General features: G+C 47.4%; 1 long non-coding RNA gene across 1 annotated transcript; it reads left to right on the top strand.

Annotated features, from left to right (window-relative positions):
• Positions 1-342: 342 nt before the first annotated feature.
• On the top strand, positions 343-1,231 carry LOC135373678 (uncharacterized). Its single transcript, XR_010416543.1, has 2 exons — positions 343-534; positions 769-1,231. It is a non-coding gene; the product is annotated as an uncharacterized LOC135373678 (long non-coding RNA).
• Positions 1,232-22,855: the final 21,624 nt, after the last annotated feature.

The following is a 22,855-nucleotide window of genomic DNA, read 5'->3' as shown; positions in this document are numbered from 1 at the left end:
CCATGCACTGCTATCAAGGAAGAAAATCTCCCTCTCCGATAATGTTACCGACGCCGGCAACGACGGATTCAAATTTGAATGTGTATCTTCGTAATTAACGAAGCCAATTGTCTGCAGTGGGTGCGCGGAACCGGTAACGCTTCTAGGTGCCGCACAGTGGCCAAACAGACAGTCGAGAGCTTAAATAATTGCGTTAACCTATGCCACAGCAAAATGAGAACGTGGCAAATCCTAAAACAGTGTTCGACCGTTTCACACATCCTTCAAGACGAGCAACCGTCAGTACGTGAACAGGAAGACGGCGCAATCGATGATGAAGAGGAAGAAGATCGTGGGCCAACTTCCACTGAAGACTGGCCCGGCGGGCATCTAGCCAGCCCGCAGTGATTCGACGAAGGCAACTTTTTCGGCACCAAAGGGACTGGTGGACTGTACTCCAACTCCCTGATAGCTGTATAAGAATAGCTGACGGCCCCTAAGTAGATGTCAGCGTTCGGAAGCTCGAGTCGTAAAAGTCTTACAACATCAGCACAGGTACTGTATTGACGAGTAAGGACTTCAGAACTTGGCCGAAACTTAGGGCTGTGAACGACCCACTCGGTGGTACATCGCAGAGAGCACTGCACTAATGTGCACGCTGGGTGTTTGAGAGTGTGCAGCCTCGTAGTAAATGCGCGGCTAAAGTGCAAGGCACTTGTCGGGCACCACCGGCAAGGCTAAGCCGCCCTGGTCTCGTGTCAGTGATCCTGCTACCGTCTTCCATTACAGCCTGCATTGGTGGCTGCGCCGAAGAAACATGTTTGGAGTGAAGCCCTCGGGAGCGCCAGGCTTCAGTCTCAGGTTTTTATTTCTTCGCCAACTACCTTATTGTCTCGCACCGCACTTCCATCAGGAGTGCCAGGTGATAGTTGGCAGAAGAAAATGTTACACCGGGAAGAAACCCAGTGCCGGTTTGCTGAAGTTGACGCAGATGTGCCTGAACTTTGAATGTCAATGCACGCTTCTCGTGGGCCTGTTTCTGGCCCCCGGCTCTCAGACAGTTCCATGTGTCATGTTTGAGCATCTATAGCCTCTGGGAACACTGCAGCTCCAGAAACATTTTGTGTACACCCGATAATATATCTTTCCCATTAATTACACAGCTGAAGACACGTCCACTATGAAACTGTAAGCTCCACTGAAACAGTAAGGAAGCTCATCTCAATAAAACTCTCCCGACTCATTTGCTTTATTTGGCCTATGTGTATTGGTAAGTCTAAGAAACGTGCCATCACTATCTATGCCTACGGTTACTATTCTCCCATGCAGGTCTTTCTCAAACATGATAACTTTTACCTCTCTTGGTTTTAAGGAGATAATGCCGACCCCTCTTGAGTTATGGGTTCTGTAACTTCAATAAGACAGTGCGTTAAAACATCCGTCAAATTATTTTGCCTCCAGCTGTTTGCACCAATGCGATTCTTAAATGAACATACAATTCACGCCTAAAAGTCTGGCTATGTATGTGACTTCGTTCGTTTGACTCTACTTCTAAAATCCCCTTAAATTAAACGTTAATAATTTGATTGACGAAGTCGGAGTAGGTGAAAAACGTCAAAAACTTCACGAAAAACGTAACACACCGGGGAACAGCAATCTCATCTAGACACGCACCTTATGCGCATTTACCTCCCTCTTCCTCCTTTTCGATATCCTCCTCCTTTTTCATTGTCATGCCTCTATCATTCCTGTCACAACTGTATTCACACGTCCTTCACTTGTTTATTGATTCTTTTATTTATTTAATTAGTTACCTCAAATGCGCGAGGGCTTTACATGAGGGGGGGGGGGAATAAACCGACACAGAATTACACAAAAAGAAACACTGCATTACACAAATACTAAGAATCACACTGAAGAAAAAGGCGAAACAATTATCTCCGGAACTGCCCGCTCTCTGACAGGTTCACAATATGACCTGGAAGGGCGCTCGAATCTCCGATTGCGGTAGAAATGCACGAATGGAAATGAAGACCAGAACGTTAAGCTATCTGCCTAATTTTCTTTGTTTGGTCTATGCGGTCGGAAACGTAGTCCAGAGAAGAGAGTAATTTGTTGCAAAGAGTGGGGTTTGATGAAGCAAACTTAACCTCTGACTCTATTGTACGTCTAATGGAGAGGAGAGGAATATGAATGTGCGATTTCAGACGCTAACCTCCCACGAGTAGGATGAAGCGGACAGCTCTGTTCTGAATGGACTCTAGTGGAGCGATCAGGTAATGTTGGTGGGAACTTCAAATGGCAGAAGCATATTCAACCTTCGATCTAACAAAGGTTTCAAAAGCCCTCTGACGTATATGCGAAGCGCAAGGTGAAGATTATGCTTTAGGTAATTCAGGGTTTTGTTGGCTTCGGAGGTTACGTTATGTATATGGGTTGATCATTTCAAGTCTGATGTGAAAAGATATACCAGAGAGATACCTTTCGGATACCGGTGTAACTACGCTCTCTCAAGTACCCGACGTGTCGTTTTTCCACCGAGGGGACGCACACCAAGGTACATATAAATGGTAGCGAAGCTTGCATTGGCCACCACGTCTTCAAGGGCGGCCATGATAAAACCGTCAGCGCCATCCATCCGTTGTGGGGCAAACTACAAATCCCGTCATAATGACGTCACCTTGTACGTCACCTTTACGTATACGTATACCGCGGGCCGGTCCTTCGCGGGCGGGCGCCGCGCGTTCCTTCCATTGGGATGTCGAGCCGCGGAATATCACATAAACTGTTGAAAGCAAATCCAAGAGCAAACACTCCTAAACAATTTGTAAACAGAGAAGAATTAACACTAGCGACATCCGTGCAACAAAGGACATAGGAGACCAGGTGGGGGCTTGTTTTCTTTTATCACAGGTAAATTCGCCATGCCGTTATAAACAGTATAAATACTCACATGAGACAATTGATGTTCTGAGGCTGCAACACACTGACTTTTCAGTGACTTCCATCTTTCATCATAAATACCTACGACAAAATAATGTGCAAAATAACCAGTGTACTGAATAAGCACGAAAGGATGCTGTACAAATTCGAGCAAACACAGGTGGGGCCCAGGACCTTTATATCCAATGCATGCTGCTATAGCTGTCCACATGCACATCTGGATCTTTCCACCGATATATCGTACAAAGAAGGTGGAAGTGAACATATTTGCACTGGAAGATGACATTATATGATATTTGCATACTGTGTGCTCCTATGTCTGCCCACAGTTTTTGGCATTCGTAACGAATGCTATGGGGGAATTAGAAGGCACAAGTCCATTAGCTCAGTTTAGAAGTCTGTGATGCCTTATCTTGCAAAACAGCCACACTAATATCAGCTTCCAGCAATGAGAACCTTGTTCAGTGTGTACACACCCTGCTGATGACTACTACTTTGATTACAACAGTATTTTTGTATTAAAGGCATGTCAAAGCATCGACAATGTTCTGTGCTTCTGCTATTTTGTGCACATTTTGCCATGTGGTGTAGATCTGCTCAGAGCTGCACAAGGTGCTTAGCCCTGCACATAACTGCGCCTACATACTGGCGGTTGTGCACACAACTACTGAACTCAGCACAGGATTCAAAATATAAAATTACGTGCTAGTGATCTATGTACACAGGTATACACTTAATACGCATCAAAGAATAAGCAAACCGCTGAAGATTCAAAATAGAAAATGTATGCTAGTTATCTATGTACACAGGTGTACATACACTAAACATATAAATAATAGGCACCGACTACTTAACCCTGCATGGCTGTCAAAATACAAATAACACAGTAAGGAGCTTTGTGCAAAAGTGCACTTTGACAAATCATATGCTACACAGGAATGAAAGAATTACAAGAGATCATGTGTAATCTAGGTTATAAGTGAAAGCACTGGATAGACAACAGAACCATGCATATCCTTTTGCATGCAAAGAAAACTTCTGGTTACATTACAACAACATGCAGACACGAACTTAGTTCTGACGTAACGTACTATTTCGTACTTCCTTTGTCGTGTAAACCAGAACAGTCATACCCCCAGAAAAAAGTGAAATAGATCATTATACACCGATGAAGAACACAAACTCAATGTCTTTGGCACAAGTGTGTCCAACACTTCACACAGCTTGGACCTGACCCCTTGGGAGGTGAGGGATGTAGGCTTCCTCACACACACCCACAAACGTCGAAAAGGCAGGAAGAGGAACCGACAGCTCCAAAGTCAGTACTGTCCACATTCTTGACACTCACATAAAGCAATAGCTGGCTACTGTCCTGAAATGTGGCATTCCTCCGAGTAATGTCCCATGTTCGACTTGGTGGTTTGAAATTGAAAAGACGACGATGAAGAAGAAAACGGCTATAAACAGTCACAAAGTGCGCAGCCAACGTACGGCGAACTCGTAGCTAACAACTTGGAGAGGGAGAGGTACCGGAAGCGTACTCGCGGCTCTGTCTATAATCTTATGTATTACTGGCAGACCGCGCGAATTGCTATATTAAAAACATGCATATTGCATTAGTACACACATTATTCGCGCCTACGATTAAATTATTTTTTCCTTCGTAGTTTGCCCCTCAACAACCACGCTCGCATGTGTATCATGAAGGGCGCAGGGTTGCTAACACATATTTCGTATTTTTCCCCGCCTTCGCTACAATTTATATTTACCTTGCGCACACAGCGTTGCCGTGGTTGATGAATCGGACATATTCCCACGGTCACACTAGAGCGATTTTCGAGCACCTCAACATTCTTGATGTCCACCCTACAACAGCGTTCCATATCCTCCGGCTCCTCCTCTAACCTGCTTTTCGTCATCCTCAGGATCCTGCTTGTTCTGATGCTGAACCTTATGGCATCTTGTATGGAGCGCCGCTTGGCGTCCTGACAGTCAGGATCGGATAAGATCGGCTGCGGCCGTCACAGGGGCGGTGTTTTTTGCTACTTAAGCAGGACCACTTGCTAGCTGCGCTCTCTTTTTCCTGTTGCTTGTCCTGCTGTCCGAATTTTGGGTAAAGAATACATCGCCCTTATCGACACGGGAGCTGCTTCCTCACAGGACACTGACTTCCCAGAGAGTGTGGGAAAAACTACTCGACACCTTTTGCCGGTTCGGGTTTCCCGCACAACTGATCACGGACAACGCAACCTACTTTACAAGTAAGGTGTTCTCAGATTCTTGCGCTGCCTTAGGCATTCAGCATAAGGAGACTTCCCCGTATCACCCTCACGCTAACATTACCGAACGTGTTAATCAGAACCTGAAAATGATGTTGGTTGCTTTTGCTAGCCAGCACCACCGTGATTGGGATCTTCGCCTGGCTGAGCTGGCGTTCGCTATACGGACGACGGTCATGAGATCCACATGCTTCACTCCGGCGTTCGTGAACTTGGGACGAGAGGCCCCTTTTCCTGTGGAGAATGCTCTTGGCCTCTGGGATGGTGCTACCCGGCGTCCTTATTCAAGGTTTGCTGATGACCTCCGGAGTCAACTGGATGATGCAGCCCGGACGGCTCGGGAGAATCTGGACGTCGCAAGGTTGGACCAGGCTCGCCAGTACAACCGTGGACGTCGAAACATCACCTACAGTCCTAGAGACCTCGTCATTCGACGGACTCACCCGCTAAGTGATGCGTCACGAGGCCTTGCAGCTTCACTCGCAGGTAGGTGGGACGGCCCCCTCGAGGTAAGTGCGTGCTCCTCCGGCCTCACTTACAGGCTTCGTCGCTGCGACACCGGCGAAGAAACTGGGCCAGTTCACATCTCGAACCTGAAGTCTTACCACCTCCGAGACCCTGAGGGAGAGGAGCCCGATTTGCAACCTGCCTCCCTCCAGGACCTGGACCCGGATCCCGTTCCCGGAGCTGCAACTTGCGTCCTACAACTTGCGTTGCAACTTGCGCGCTACAACTTGCGTCCCCGCAGGCGACGCATGTCGCTGCCACTCTCTCCATCGCTAAGCATAGTGCTTGTGATATAGTGTTTTATTAATGTGATTTCTGTTGCACAGTTTTCCGCTATGTCTCTTTTGGGGTGTGCCTTTTCAGGCATTAAGGGCTTGGGGTTTCCCTCTTACCGTTTCCCTTTACTTTTCCCTCGTAGATGCAGCGTCGTCGCACAGACCCTCCTAGATCCTCTGTCCCCCAGCGAAGCCGTCCGCACCGGTCCATCAGCGGATCCCGCACACCCCAGCAGCCGCCTCCTCAACAACGTTCAGTCTCTACATGGACTGTAGTGGCCAACGGCAAACCGGTAGCCTGGACATCCAGGAGTTGATATTCAAACCAGCTTCGCCCTCTACGGGGAGACGATCTATCTCGGACCCAGCAACCCTTTCTTGGACTCACGCTTTCTGAGCGCCACTCAGCGGACCCTTTGCAGCTGCTCACTCAAGAGGAAAGGCGATTGTTATGTTCGCAGTGCGGTGTTCCGGACCTCCACCGGGTGACACACCGCCGAGGGGCCCTCCACGCCACCCGTACCGAAGCAGCTCGAACCGCGAACGACGTGAGCACCGCTCTGTCTACCCTGAGACGCCTGCGCCCGGAGCTATTGGCAGAAACCAGGACGTTCCAGACCCCTTCATCTGCTCCCCGCGCACCAACTGCATCGGTTACACCCCCCACCGCGGAAGACGTGCTCCTTGAACTTTCTGAATACTTTTTGAAGTTTTTGCTACTTAAGCAGGCCTTCCTGCTAGCTATCGTATGCTAATTCTGTAGGAACATCGATTGAACGTATATTAGACGTCGCAATGCCTCACCAACACATCCACTGGACGTGACAAATGTCCAGCTGTTATATCCAGACGACATTCATTTATACAGTTATGGATGTGCTTCCGGCGATCCATAGTAAATGCATTCCACGTTAGCTGGACATATCCGGATGTCTACTAGACCTCCCAAATGTCTTAGATGTTTGGATCTTCCTGGTATGTCTAATAGACGTTTGTGGTTCACTGGGTCGGGGGAGTATATGGTACGCTAAGAACAGGCTGCTCATACGTAGATTGAACAGATGTGTTCCTTTTTTTTGCGCCAGAACCGTTTAGCAATAGTTTGAACTTTTAGGCAGAGTACCCTGCAGAATAAAGTCTGCCTAGTTGGAATATTGTACGCGCTTTCTGCGCACAGGCACACACAGGATTTGGAGAGAGATCTGAAGGCAGATTTCAATATACTGTTCTTGGCTATTTCGTAACGATAGTTGTTGCAACGAGCTCGTCGTATAACACAGATGTGGCCCTCTGGCCACATCCTTCCTCACAGCATGACTAACCTCAAGTGGGTGACAGCGCGTCATGTTCACAATACTCCAAATAGATGACTACTCCAGAATATGAACGTGCCTCTGCACAATAAAGCTGACCATACCTAATACTCGTGGTTGCTTTCGGTGGTTCACGTGCACTGTCTCTGCACTAAGTAAGGTTTCCAATCTCTAAATTTTAAGCAGGCGGCCTTAAAGGGCGTTGACCTATCTCTACCAGTGTTCCGTGTAGCAGTTGTTTAAATAACACCTTCATCGACATAATATTACTTTGCAGTGTACACACGCTGCAGTCGTCGCAGGCTGTACCTAGGCACTCAAATTAGCAACACTGAATTTAGTAATCTCTCCACGCGCTGTTTGCTTGTATGGTCCAGTTGACAGAAACAAAAAGAGCAAAAGATATTTTTGAGCTTTATTACCAGGTGCTTTTATTATCGCTCGTCACCCTGCAAGATAGAGGTTACAGACTTTAGTTTGGACATGTCGTACAGTACATGGTTGTGATACAATTATCATAGACGCAATATCAAAAGACTTGTAGTATTTCTACCACTCAATATTGAAAGATACAAAAGTTCGCAAAGAAATACAATTTCCGTTATACCGATCGCGCTGATGACAGCATGCTTTGGCACTGACTGCACTCTTTGACGAAATAAAACTGGAAGCCTTTTCTGTGTTTTCCAGCTCCTTATCCCGGAGTGGACGCACACACACACTATCTCTCTCGCTTGTCAGTACACCGTGCATTATGATAGTTGCCTCACGGTATCAGCAGGGAGGAATAACAAAAGAAGTAGCAGGAGTAGAAGCAGATCAACTATGGTAACTAGAGTCGTGCTCAACTTAAAGGAGCACTGAGGTGACACCTTTGTTTCTTTTTCGACGCAGAGTGTTTTCCAAGGAATAAAATAAGTTGCCGCCAAAGAACAATGGGCGCATGTGACCTACAGAGCGAGCGCAAGGACTCTGTGTCTCACCCCACGTCGTGATGTATGCTACTCCCTTTACGTGACCAGTGACGTACAGCGGTTCAGCTAAAGCCTGTATAGAGGTCGCGTGAGCTGCGAAGCAAAAAGACAAAAAGGAAGGCACGGGGGGCCTTCAATACGTCACGCGAGAATCGTGTCGACCGTCTGCGGCTTCTGTTTTTTTCTTTCTGTTTTTGTAAATTTGATCGCACACCTATAACGCACCGCAGCGAGAAAACATTTTGCATGGTCACGCCTGGTGTGTAGCTGGACAGATGAGGCAGAATTTCGAGCGACGTCAAGTGTCACCGCATTGCTAGAAGGAAATCTAGTCCGGGTCAACTACACACGCCTTGGAGATAAGGAGTCGCAATAGCGAGCCAGGAGAAATACTGCAGCACCACCACGTAGTATAGTGTCATGTGGCCTGTCGTAATAGCCAATACGGAAGCTGAATGAGCATAATCCCGCTGAAGCGCGAGCGTGACTTCTCTGTGTCCAGCCATCCTCTTTCCGGTACAGTAATATTTTGAGAGCTGACTGGCTAGATTTCTTTCCCTTCTCACGTTGAACACGACTCTCGGTTCCGGTTGTAGGTGGTGACCTCTTCTCGGGGAATATGACCTGTGCTTCCACATGGGCACTCTCTGTTGCGCCTACTGAGGAGAAAACGAATATGCTCACCTTTGTGGCGTCTTCTCTCAACACAGAAAGCAGCGACCTGCTCCCGCGAATGGAGTAAAAAAAGTGATTCATTATTTGTTCCCCGTACACGCGATACACTAATAATTCCCCAAATACGCCTACATTTCGAGGCGCTGCGAAAGAATGCACTTAAAATATTTCCTCACAACCCAACTAATAAAAAGTGAACTGCGGGGACATTAGTATTACAATTATATAGGGGGTCAGCTTTTCTTGGGAGAGATGTGCGAGGGAATAATTTCTAGCAGTATCGTCCTTGGTCAATAGGTGGAATCTGTAAGTTTAACAGAAAACGGGAGGAAAAAAACCAGTGTGTCGGCGAGTTTAACCTAGGTCATGAACCTCGGCTGCGCACTGTGGACAAAATGGCTGGGTATTCGCTGATCGTGAACTGAACTTTGTGGATTAGATATGACTTACGCTGTTGTCTGCTGAGGTAGGAAGGGAAACTCGATTGTAAGATGAATCGGCTAACGTCTTTAAAAGAATGGCCAGATTCAAAAGTGTCAGGAGAGGTGGAGAATTGGTTTGTCTGTTATGTCCGATTTATTGTTATTAAAACGGATCCTGAAAGCGGTTTCAGTTTGTTCAGTGCATTGTGCTTTACAGAGATTACATTGAATATAGTGCAAAGGCCGGTAACGTTCGTGTTCGTTACTAAAAAAGGCACACCCGCATTACAACATTAAAAGATGTAGAAATACTGTCAGGCAGACGATTGCCATCGTTATCATCATATATCCCACACGCTCGCTCGGTCCCGTTCTACTGGAAATTCCAGGACCAACCCCAATAAACAGTATCTCCCTGCCAAACCTGTTTCCTTGCCACATTTGGTGGAGCTTCGTTCTGGCCGCTCCATAGCCAGAATGCCGACCCACACCGTCGCTGGCGACGTTTGTCCCGTCATTGCGCCTGCTCTCCGTCAGCGGGACCCGCCATCATTCTCTGGTACGGATGACGCTGATATCGACGAGTGGCTCGACACTTATGAAAGGGTGAGCGCCTACAACGAGTGAGACGACGCTACCAAACTCAACAATGTCATATTCCATCTGTTCGACTTAGTAACCACCACTCGCAACAGTAAGGTAGCAAGTAAACGAGCCAGCTGCTGTGGAAGTTCTTTTTCAATGTGGTCGCAGTTATGTGATTGTCTTCACCTATCTTTGAATGACTCGGTACCATACTTTTCTCGGCTTTTATCATCACTCTTATACAGTGTTTTATGAAGGCTTCCGGTTGAATTATTCGTAAACAAGTGGCGATATCCGGATATCTAAGAGATTTATTTTTCCTTGGCGCCCCTGAGAGGTCAGAACTCAACACCAAGCACAACAATCGACATGCCCTCATTAATTAAATAAAAAGCCCGTCTTCGCTGGACGCTTTCGGAACATCTACTTTACCAAAATCACCGAAAAATATTCTAGGAAAAAAAAAACGCGTCGACACCTTGGCGAGTTTCTCCAGTAATAATTGATTTCGATCTCGATATTTACATATCTTTTGCGCAGGGCAGCGTACCACCTCGCTCTTTGGGTGGGCTACACGGCTGCCAATTATATCTTCATTCGCTTATTCACACACCCGGTGGCTTCCATGGCCTAGTGGCAACGATGAGAGCATTCCAGCCTATAGACTGGGAAGTTACCGCAATGTACCCAATTTTTTTTTGCCAGTGGTGCTGTCTGTGTTTCTCCTGGTTTTCTTCACATGCTTCAAGCAAAATGATCCTTACAGTTGCCTGTGCAGAGACCCTTCGGTATGTCCCGTTAATCATTTGCGTAATCCTTTGGCTTGTTTATCATCTCGTTTCTCACTGAAGATAACCTGTACTACATTTGAGTCCCAAATTCTTGTCTGTTTGGATCTTACTTCCATCTCGAAGACTACAATACGTCTATGGTAGAGGCTAGCGCTCCAGTACTCACAACGAAATAAAAGGACGGTAGTTTCGTTTTCCGAAACACACGGACTCGGACCGCGCATGAGCGCATTTGTTCTATAGCTACGTCAGTGGCATCACTTTTAGTGCAAGTTGTCTCGCGACGTAAACACCCAATTGTTAAAAAAAACTTTTAGTGCAATTTTGTTGACAACACTCGCTAAGCTTTCGCCTTCTCTGCTGAGTCTTGACCAAGTCTGCCCTCACACAAATTTTGAGACGTCAGACAGGACTTGACCCTAGGATGATTCCTCCAGTAATCCCCAACAGCGGATCCAAGAGCTGGATCGCACAACTCATCGATTCTATCACCTGCTCTCCACGACTTGAATCGACCGAGCTGCGGTCCGGAGGAGGTTCCGTCACATCACATGCCACCACATCCGGAGACAGCACCCCACGTTGAAGCATTTTTTCGACATCAGATACCATGAAGGGCGCATTCTTAAAACATGTTCGGATCAGCGACCTCTGTACCATTGTCCAGCGACAGCGCAATCTACACAAACGCTCTAAGGCATGCACTAGCTGGTGGGCTATAGCCGACACACAGGAGCTGCAAATACGCAAGTTAAGCTAGTTCAGAAAAGAGTCATATTGGCGAATGTTCAACCGCTCTGCTTCCACAGGGACAGGCAATGACTAATCTATACTTTCAGGTGTGGACGACACTCTGTGCAACACTCAGTATACTGTGCTATCTTATCGAAACTACTGAGTTACGTCGCGCCTACAGGAGTGATCTGCAGGCAGGGAAAGCCAATTTTATGAGCAAGTGTGTATGAATTCTAAGATTGTGCGTATTTTCCAAATGAAGGCATGTCCTCTCAGCTCAGCAAAAACATGCATTGTTGTGCTTTCGGGTTCTCCATATTTAGGGCTGTCCACTTTGTTTCTAGCCGTGTTCACCATGTATTTAAATTGAACCAGAACATAATTGAACAAGTTGAACCCGAGTTAGGCTCAACAAAATCTCTCTTACATTCACCTATACAGTATACAGTGCCCCATCCGATAATGGAGTGCTTTGTCATCGAATGTTGCTCATATATTCTTTCTTACGGTGATTTGTTAACCTCTACGATTTGTACAAATCCCCTGATGTGGCGCGTATCAAGTACTACAGGTATAATAAATGAAATAAAACTATATGAAATGTGTATAAAAACAAAATTACCACACCAAGGATCGAATCCAAGAGCAACGCAAATGCGCAACTCGCTCACTGTACCACGAGCCCTGCAACGCAACAAGAAAGCGCGAATAATTTGGTTAGAGATGCTCTGAAAGCCATCGTATAGGCCTATCGGGTACTTTTTCGTCGTGGGGGAAAAAGGACCTGCTGCTACCAATCCAGTTGTGGAGAATCAAGGAACCTTCTGCCGTCACTTCTAGATGTGGACACTTTTTTCAAGCCCTCAGTGCTAATGGATATTCTATGGAAAGCAGACGCAATGCATTGCTTCAATGGAGGGCAACGAGCTGAGAGACCTGAGAGACCATGAGAGAGACTCCTTAGATTCTAGATTCTCTTAGATTAGAGAGATTCTAGTTTCGTGTGTTTTCCCCCAGTCTCAGTGTTCAATAGTTCAATAGTTTATTGAAAACATCAATAACGTACATATAAGCAAATAAAGGACCGAGAGGGCAGGCCCTGTAAATCGGTCCTTATAAATAATCAGTGATGCATAAAATGAACGTGTGGGGAAACATTATTACACGTAAAAATTACATTCATCGTTACACAAGACAGTACTATTAGTATACATATTGCAATGCTGCTATAAGAAGAAAAAAGGAAAAAAAATAGAAAAAAGAAAACATATGTCTGTGTCAGCTAAGCATTAACACAAGGAAATGTGAACAGTAGGCCGGACTAATCTCATTGTCAGGACCCGTGACGGATGTGCTATGTGTCGCGAAAATACATTTTACAATGGCGTTTAAATAATTGGAATAATAAATTGGTTCGTTATGAAGATACACACACACTTCCCCAATTTTTTCCCACACCCCTCCATGCTTGGGATTCTGGATAAACCACTGTTATTAGTACACTGCAACAAGCAAAAAAGAAACGTCAGATGAGGGAAGCTTTAGTCATTTAGTCGTCAGGGCATATCGCGTCAGTGAGGAATCTGGTATGGTTTATCCGCCCTTGAAGCTGCCCTTGGTTTCTGCGTCACGTCCCCGTTTTCCCACTGTCTGTACTCGCATAACAATTTATGTGGTCTTTTGAGTTAGAGTCATTCGCGGACTTGAGCTGCTTGATGTTCGTCTTTTGTCACTCTATGTAAGCCCAAGCTCATGTCTATTAAATCTGAAAGTTCCTCTAGGGCCCTGAGACAATCCAGCAGTCCACTAGGATTCCTGGCGGACACGGACTGGGTTTCTCTTGTCTGACTGCTACTTTTTCACTCTACGGCACCACCAGAATCCCAGCTGCGCATGTGTCTCAGTGGCAGCTGCCTCCAGCAGCCACCACCCCCTACAAATGAATGGGGGGTGGCAAGTCCTCATAATTGCGCCATAAACTGCAGGATGGGAAGTACCGGGCTTCGAGCCCCGGTGCCGGCTGTGCTGTCCGGGGTTTTCCTGGGTTTTCCTCGGACTCTTTCAGACATACCACATATGTCGGTACAGTTCCCTTAGAAGTCGGCCCAGGACGTTGTCCACCTCTGTGAAGCGGACAACGGCGAGCCGTCTCACCACCACCTCATAGCTGCGACCAACCTGGATCTTGGCGTGTTTTGGCCAAATATATCTCCCCAAATGGCAACATCATCTTAAGTCGATTTCGTCCACCAGCCACCCTGTCTCTATCAATGCCGTTTTTTGTTTTATTTTTATTTTTATGAGTCGCACTTTGAAAATTGTCAGAAACATGCGTACTGCTTATGACCTCCACATCCGTCACACGTCCACATCCGAGAAGAGTCGTTGGCTTACGAATGCTCGATGCCCGAGGACTCCGTACCAAGCACGATTAACTTATAGGTTTCTGGCTCCGGCCAATTTGTAGCATACCCAGTTGGACCCAGTAGAGCGGACCGTAAAAGTTGACCGTGGCTAGCAAAAAGTGGGATTAGATAGGCTCGAGCTCAATCAACACCCGGCGATTTACGTGCCCGATCCGAAAAGAGAAAGGGGGGCCGGATGTACCCGAACGCCCGTGCAGTGCTCCAGGGTGGCTTGCTTAGACCAAACTCTTCTGCGCCCTGCATGCTACTCGTTGCAGCTTGACTCGTTGCATCGAGGCAAACCATCACGCTCATAGGCTCCTTTGGATACGGGCCCCTTCCCGTTCTCCAAGGGTGCTGCTTTTAACTTTATCCAACTCTTCCAGTCCGTCCATGTCCAAAAGAACATGGACTGTAACTAGCAAATCAGCTGTTAAGTTGCCACTGACCCGCATAACCAGGCATTCACATGTTTTTTTTTTTCGTTTTTTTTTTTCGGGGGACTGTTCATTTTCTTCTGCGCCATACTTAGCAAATTGCCGCCACTGAGTGCCGTAACTTGTACACTGTGAGCAAAATATGAACATGCTTCACTGCAGAGGCTGTGCTTCACTATCAGCACCACGAACAGATCGTCAACACCGTACGCTTAAAGATTTTCATGAAGATTATTTGGCAACTGTCTCCCCAGTCAACGCTCTTAACACGGTTCGGAAAACGGGAAAATGTAGTATTTGTAGTCCTTCAATATTGCGGCTAATTTTGTCCACTGCTTTTGCCTGCCTAATGACGTGTAGGACGGTAGCAAAATGCCCACGAATAAATTGCGGTGCGGATTCATTTCATATTGGCTGTGCGTGCATTTTGGCGCTATAAGCTTTTGCTCCATAGTTAACGCTGTAATTCGCCGTCTCCTTTTAAAACCAGTCATGTGATTGTCCTCCTGCTGCGCAATTGGCTGAGAGAGCCGCGTCTCGTTCCCGGAATGTATCAACTCTGCATCCAAGTCGTACAATCTCGAGCGCGCCATCGTTAAAGCGCAATATCAAAATTACGCGTATCACTGCTGGTGGTCGTAATTCCTCTCTCCCGCTACTTCTCTTCCGACAATGTCGGTGGCACGGAAAAAGTCCCCGAGGTTTAGACACGTAGGTTAAAAAAGAAGAGAAATTCTTATTTCCAAATTTGGCCCTGGCCGGATTGCACACTTACACTTTTTTACAGTTTTTTTTGTGTAAATGGCTTGTCCCATTGCGCACACCTTTTTGGTGTTGCCGTTACACTCAAACCATGGGTGTTTTCTAATATACCTTTCATTTAAGTATATTCCTAGTCAAACACTCTTATAATGGGCGTTTAAAAAAAAATACCCTTCTGGAGTATTCTATTGAAAACACCTTTTATGTTGGAATTGTTTGCTGGCAAATATTCCCTCGCAAATAGCTAGCGAGGCCAGTTGCCGAGACATACATGTTCTTGCTTCTATGGCAAGCACCACCGTGAACACGGCCAGCCGTTGTCCCATTGTAGAACCTAAACCGGAGTTTTCGCAATTAACACCCACGCTTGCAGCGAGTCAAAGATATCAGCTAAGTTCCTAACATTCGTCACTGTCAAATACTGTGTTTTTAACTCAGGTTATCGTCTATAATGTGGTTTGAAACCAGCATATATTTTTCTCTCACGAAATAAAACACAATTTTTAACGCCATATTCCCAATTCAAATGGGGTGTAAAAAAGGTATATCGTACGATAAACACTTGTTTCAACACCCCACTTTACACCCTTAATGATCGACATTGGATAAAACGTGGTGTATGTCGATATTACACCTTTAGTAATGCTCTTCTTGCACCCTTTGCAGAATAGAAAATGGTATTTTTATCAGAATACACCTTTTTTGAGCAAATAAAGGTGTAAAATGATTTACTGTGTCGTAAAGAATGTAGAGAAACAACTGTGACGAACTACACTAATGTTTATTCGGAGTTTTCGCCACCTACGCGAAAGCAGGCACTAACGCCGGCATTTATAGGCACTATCAAAACGACCCAATTTGTGCTCCAGGTTGTACAAGGCATTATTAAAACCACACGAAAACATTGGGCATTTTTCCAGGAATCCGGGCTCTACTCAGACTCTAAAAACGGAACTTGACCGCATAGTACGCTGTGCGCCAACCATTGCTGCGAATGATAGGGTTATCGCTTTTGATTCGAGGAGAGAAATCTGCGTACGCCTTTTTGTGGCAATTTGGATATATGAAAATTGCCATAAAAGGGCGTACTCCCCCCTCTCTCTTCGAATCAGAAGCGATAATCCTATCATTATTGGCAATGGTTGGAGCACAGCGTGCTATGCGGTCAAGTTCTGTTTTTAGAGTACGTAGCATTGACACTGGCTGTGCGGTTGTAATTGCCGAATATGAATAGGGCTGCCTTGTTCTATACTGTTTCTGCTGAGTGGGAGATTGTGATTGATCAGTACGTCACACGGAAGCTGCCTGTGCCACATATCTTACTCTCTTACTCTTTCACATCGGGCAACTAGGTTGCGAGATAGTTATGTGTGCTACTTAAGCCACTCATTGTCAGTCAAAAATATTTTTATTCACACCCAACCCGTTATCGTTATCTTATCCAGCGATATATCATAACCCATTGCAGTTATGCTCCTACACATTTGAGCCATATCTGCAAATCATTACGCGCAATTTAAACATTATCCCCGCATTTTCTTACAAGATGAACGAAATTCCTCCCCGTTGCACCACCAGGAAGACCTCTAATTTTTTTAGATGGTCATAACCATAGCCAAATCGATAGCCAAGACATGTAGGCAAGGAGCAGGATAGTACTTACTAGTTGCAGAAGACAGCACAAGCTTCGCAGACGACCGTTGTTTCTGTCCTTTATAAACCCTCGATACATCCGAGAGAAGTCTGCGCACGCTGAGCTGATTAGTTAGAGAATGCCAACTCTTACCACACTCTAAAAACAGAGTTTCACAGCATAGCGCGCTGTGCGCCAACCATTGTCGCGAATGATAGGATTATCCCTTTTGATTCGAGGTGCTATGCGGCGAAGCTCTGTTTTTAGAGTGCGTATCTGTACTGATACGCTTGTGAACACTACGCCTGTTTATTCCTAACCACTATGCCACGGAAGCTCGTGATTTTATTGGACATGAATCTCCTCAGGACAGCAGGACAAGGTATCGATAAGAAGTACCTCGTGGATCAGCGGTCCATTCTAAGTCCTGTCCCCAAAAACAATCGCAATGACTTCGGTAAGGAACGCAAAAATTGTTACTGGAATGTTACTTATGTAATCCTACAGTTGGCAATTCAAAATAATATCCGACGTGCATCGAAAAACTTGCAGACGAGAAATCCGAAAACATCTCTCGCCACAGTGGTATTTTGTAGCTCAACCAATCTCCACAATATACTCAGTAGCAACGAGTAGTGTGCAAAACTTGTCAATTGGATGACTGGTGCACTGCAATCGAATGTATAGTCAACAGTTTTCCTGCCAATATTCGGAAATCCCTCGTTTGTCAGACTATAAATTTTCGCTTATTTCCTAGCAGCAATAAGCGACACAATCGGCGATACCCAAGATATCACGTGTGAAATGTACGTGTAGAAAAAAAATTCAGCCAACACAGGTGAGGTTAGAATATCAATAATTTACTTAATTTAGTTACTTCCAGTAGCTTTTAGCTTTACCATGTAATATGGTAAACCAATAAATTGAATTGTATTGAATAATCACTCGGGATTAACAGTGCTTTGGGCCGCGCGCAGTTGAGTTGAGACGTGTACAAAATACCGCACAAAATAACATACCAAATACTAAGAGCAGATTGTAATTAAATTACAGATTTTATTATTATTACAGAAATTCATTATTATTATTATTCATTGCTTTCTTCCTTTCGTTTCTGTGTTACAGATGATGTGTCGTAAAGGTGCCTTTTCTTCTCCTTACTTATATATAAAAGGACAATTTATTACATTAGCCATATGATATGTACAGTGTAAGCAGTGAATAACAGTGGTATATGTAGAGAAACTAGTTAACATACAATCAATAACAGTGGTATATACAGAGAAACCAGTTAACAACATACAGTGAATAACAGTGGTATATACAGTGAAACCAGTTAATAACATACAACGAATGACAGTGATATAGTCAGAGAAACCCGTTTATAACATATAATGAATAACAGTGGTATATTCAGAGAAACATGTTAATGACATACAATGAATAGCAGAGCTGCATAAAAAGACAGCGAAGAACAGTGCGTACAATGAAAAAGTGAAGAAGGTTACATAGAATGAACCAGTGAAACTATGAGGAAGAAATCCTGTGCAGTGCCAAATTCCCCCATAACTTGCCTTTTTTTTTTCCTTCAGTTCTATAACACAGAGATGCGGGTGTTGGGAATAAAAGCCTGACAAAGCATCCGGACCGTTATAGCACTATTCATGTAACCCACAGATATGTTGTACGAGCCTGTAGCAGAAAAAAACAACGAACGGGAACGTAGAGAGCGGAAAATAAAGTACCGAATGCGCTATATAGTATTTAAGATACCTGAGTAGCTGATCGGTCGCCGATAATAATGCTCCATTGGCGACATGGCAATGTAGACGTCTTGAGAGACCCCCGTCCTGAAACCTGCATGACGGTGTCCTTATATCACTCAAAGGCACTATGGACAACGAATTTGCCACGGGTCACTCAACCCATGCGCCAGCGCTCTCACGATACGACTAGTGCTTTTTATTTTTGACGACTACCGTTTTCTCAAAATTGGGTAGTCCCTGCTGTGTTTTGCTCAAGAGAGGAATTGAGAAAAGAAAAGTATCCAGGCTCATAGAGAATTGACCACTTACAAAAAAAAGTATTGTCTACTGTCTATACAATTTCTATAGAAGGTGCTGATAAAATGTGTATAGATATCCTAACTGCTTGCTAAAGAATTTTGAATTGACATTCTGTACAGAACTGGCCGACCACCATTCTATAGAACGTCTCTTCAACTAGCAAAAACAGACATTATGTACAATATGTGCAGATGTACTTTCGACAGTGTATATGTAGTTGACAGTAAGTAGCAAAAGTGTGTTCAAAGTAGCAAAACAAAATACTAAAGAATCAGTTCCATCCGATGGAATATCCATCACAGCCAATAAACTACAGGTTTTCAGTATAAATCGCCGTTCTTCCGTCTGCCATTTCTTCTTCTTAACCTCTGCCACCATACATTTCATTTTCTCATGCAGATTTTCTTTTTGTTGGTTTCCCGGACTCCCAGTAAAAGACAATGTGCTGTGGCAGCCGACGAAGACTAAGTTGCCACCGCTACGCGCCGCGCGACATGCGCTTCCCTGGCATTCTGTGCCAGTCAGTTCAGTCCTCTGGCAGCCACTGATCGCGCTGCCCAATAAACTGTGGCTTCCTACTTTGCTGCCTGCCTTTCTTCACCACACGCCCACAGTTTTTGGTGACCCGGTACTTGCAGCGTTCCATGGCGCACGTTCCCTCCACCGATGCATCAGCAGGCCCACCGCCTCCCACTGAGCCTCCCAACGCAGGTGCCACAGCGTCGTCGACCCATCACTACGCCATTCGCCTACCACCTTTCTGGAGCCACAACCCCACCGTGTGGTTTTTACAAGTCGAATGCCAGTTTGCGTTAAGCGGCATCACCTCCCAGCTGGCCAAGTTTCGGCATGTGGTGAGCGTCCTGCCCCATGAAGTTGCCGCCCAGCTCATCGATGTTCTCACCGCGCCCCCTGCCGCAAACCCGTACGACGCTCTCAAGGCTGCCTTGCTCGAACGGACAACCGCCTTCGAGCGAAAGCGCTTCCAGGAGCTTTTGTCCGCCGAAGATATGGGCGACCGCCGACCGACAGAACTCCTGCGTCACATGCAGCACCTTCTCGGAGAGCGAGCAGTGACGTTCGATGCAAGCTTCCTGAAGCAGCTGTTCCTACAACCACTCCCACCAACGGTCCAGATGATCCTTACGTCCGCTTCAACACTCTCGCTTCCGGAATTGGCACTCCTGGCCGACAAAGTAATGGAGGTTGCCCCCCATTCCATCTCTGCAATTCCACCTGCGGCAATCACAAATCCTCCCATCCGTCCACACCCTCAGGCCTGTCCACCCACTGCTCTGCCGCCCGCGGACCCCATTGTCCAGCTCCGCGAGGATTTCGAGCGCCTATCTGCTATGGTGGCGTCCGCTGTTGCGCCGCGCAGCCCTCGACCGCGCCATCGTAGTCCACGGCGTTTCGGCTCCCGTTCATCCAGCCGCAGGCGTTCACCTCGACGTACTGCCGAAGACCCGCCTATCGGCCCGTGCTGGTACCACCAGCGCTTTGGTACCGAAGCCCGCCGCTGCACGCTGTACCTGGTCGGGGAACGCGACCGGAGACCGGTAATGGCTGCGACCGTCTCCACCACGGCGAGCAGCCGCCTCTTCTACGTCGTTGACAGGGTGTCCCGTACCCGGTTTCTCGTCGACACCGGCGCCGACGTGAGCGTACTCCCTGCCTCTCCCGCGGGCCGCCGCAGGCCTCCACTTTTCCACCTCACTGCTGTCAACGACACCGGCATACCAGTCTTCCGACAGCAGTCCGCCACGCTGAACCTCGGCCTTTGCCGAAATTTTCCGTGGCTGTTCCTCGTGGCTGGCGTCAAGCAGGCCATCCTGGGCACGGATTTTCTTCACCGCTTCAATCTCGCTGTGGACGTTGCTCGCAAGCGTTTGGTCGACACCTGCACCCATCTGTCTGTCCAAGCCCTTTCCGTCGACTCCGTCTCCTGTGAACAAGGCGTGCCCATTTCTGCCTTATCCTCTCCTTACGCTGCCGTCATTAAGGAATTTCCATCTCTCACGCAACCACCCGACTGGAACCGACCCGTTATTCATGATGTCGTTCACCACATCGAAACGACAGGACCACCCATCTTCTCCCGTGCCCGTCCTCTTGCTCCAGAAAAGCTAAAGATCGCTCGATCAGAGTTCGTTCATATGCTCTCCATCGGCGTCGTGAGACCATCCTCAAGCAATTGGTCCTCGGCGTTACATATGGTACCCAAAAAGACCGGCGACTGGCGGCCATGCGGGGACTACCGTGCCCTAAATCTCGTCACCGTGCCCGACCGATATCCCTTGCCCCGGTTGCAGGATTTCACGGTGAATTTGCACGGCACGCGCGTTTACAGCAAGATCGACCTCATGAAGGCGTACCACCAAATCCCCGTCGCAACCGAAGATATCCGGAAGACCGCTATAACAACCCCCTTCGGCCTATTCGAGTTCCCGCGTATGCCCTTCGGACTCCGCAACGCGGCTCAAACCTTTCAAAGGTTCATTGATTCCGTCGTCCGAGGCCTCCCATTCGTGTTCGCCTACATGGATGATTTACTGGTTGCGAGCACGAGTTCCGAAGAGCAGGTTCAACACCTTCGACAGCTTTTCGCGCGCCTCGAGTCCCACGGCATCGTCGTGAACCTCCAGAAATGCGAATTCCATCGAGTTCCTCGGCCACACAGTCTCTCCCGCCGGCATCGCACCACTCGCCAACAAGGTCGATGCCATCACCAATTATCCGAAGCCTACATCCATCCGCCAGCTCCGCCGATTCCTGGGTCTGATTAATTTTTATCGGCGCTTCCTTCCACACTGCGCCGCCACCCTCCGCCCCCTGGAATTTCTCCTGGCCAAAACGAAAGTACAATCAAGAACTTTCTCCTGGAATGCCGAAGCCGATGAAGCCTTCGCCAAGATCAAGGCCGATCTTGCGGCGTGCACCCTTCTGTTCCACCCGAAGCACGATGCTCCCACCTCACTGATGGTGGATGCTTCAGGAACAGCTGTTGGTGCAGTCCTGCAACAACTGATTGAAGACTCCTGGCGCCCGATCGCTTTCTTTTCAAAAGCCCTCAAACCTCCCGAACAACGGTACAGCACTTTCGGACGAGAGCTGCTGGCCGCGTACCTTGCCGTGAAGCACTTTCGGCATTTCCTGGATGGTCGATCTTTCACTATCTTCACTGACCATAAGGCCCTCACGTATGCCTTCCGCTCTGCGAGCAGTCGCTACTCTCCCAGGGAAATTCGGCAGCTGGCCTTCCTCGCGGAGATGTGTGCCGATATCCAGCACGTGAAAGGCACCCTGAACAGCCCGGCCGATGCTCTCAGCCGATTCCCGTCCCTGTCTGCCGTCTCCCAGCCAGTGTCTCACGCTGCCCTCGCCGCAGCCCAGGCTGACGACGACGAACTGAAGCAGCTACGCCTCAATCAAAACACCTCCCTCCACCTCCAGGATTTTCCTGTCCCCGGCGAGCCGCTTACCATCTCCTGCGACCTATCAACTTCCCGCCCAAGACCTTTCGTTCCTGCCGCATTAAGGCGTCCTATCTTCGCCTCCATGCACGATCTCGCACATCCTGGGATACGCGCAACCCAGCGACTTATCGCAGACCGTTTCGTCTGGCCATCAATGAACCGTGACGTCCGCGATTGGGTCCGCGCCTGCCAATCCTGCCAGCGCTCAAAGGTCCACCGTCATACTCTCACACCCATCGGCAAGTTCGACATACCCGACATCCGCTTCGACCATGTTGACCTGGACATCGTCGGCCCCCTACCTCCATCGTCCGGGTACCGTTACCTACTCACTGCTGTGGACAGGTACACCAGGTGGCCCGAAGCTACGCACATGGCGGACATGTCACCCGGAACCGTGGCATCGGCCTTCCTATCATCCTGGGTGTCCCGTTTCGGCGTCCCGTCCCAGATCACCACTGACAGAGGGCGTCAGTTTTAAAGCAGCCTCTTCAACGCCTTTACAAAGCTGCTGGGCACCACCAGGCTCCGCACCGCTTCATACCATCCTGCATCAAACGGCCTCGAGCGCCTTCACGGACACCTCAAGACCGCGCTC

Source organism: Ornithodoros turicata, unplaced genomic scaffold (genome assembly GCF_037126465.1).
Source record: "Ornithodoros turicata isolate Travis unplaced genomic scaffold, ASM3712646v1 Chromosome29, whole genome shotgun sequence".
Lineage (NCBI taxonomy): Eukaryota > Metazoa > Arthropoda > Arachnida > Ixodida > Argasidae > Ornithodoros > Ornithodoros turicata.
The sequence above is the reverse complement of the archived record's forward strand: the minus strand, read 5'-3'. Positions and strand labels throughout refer to the sequence as shown.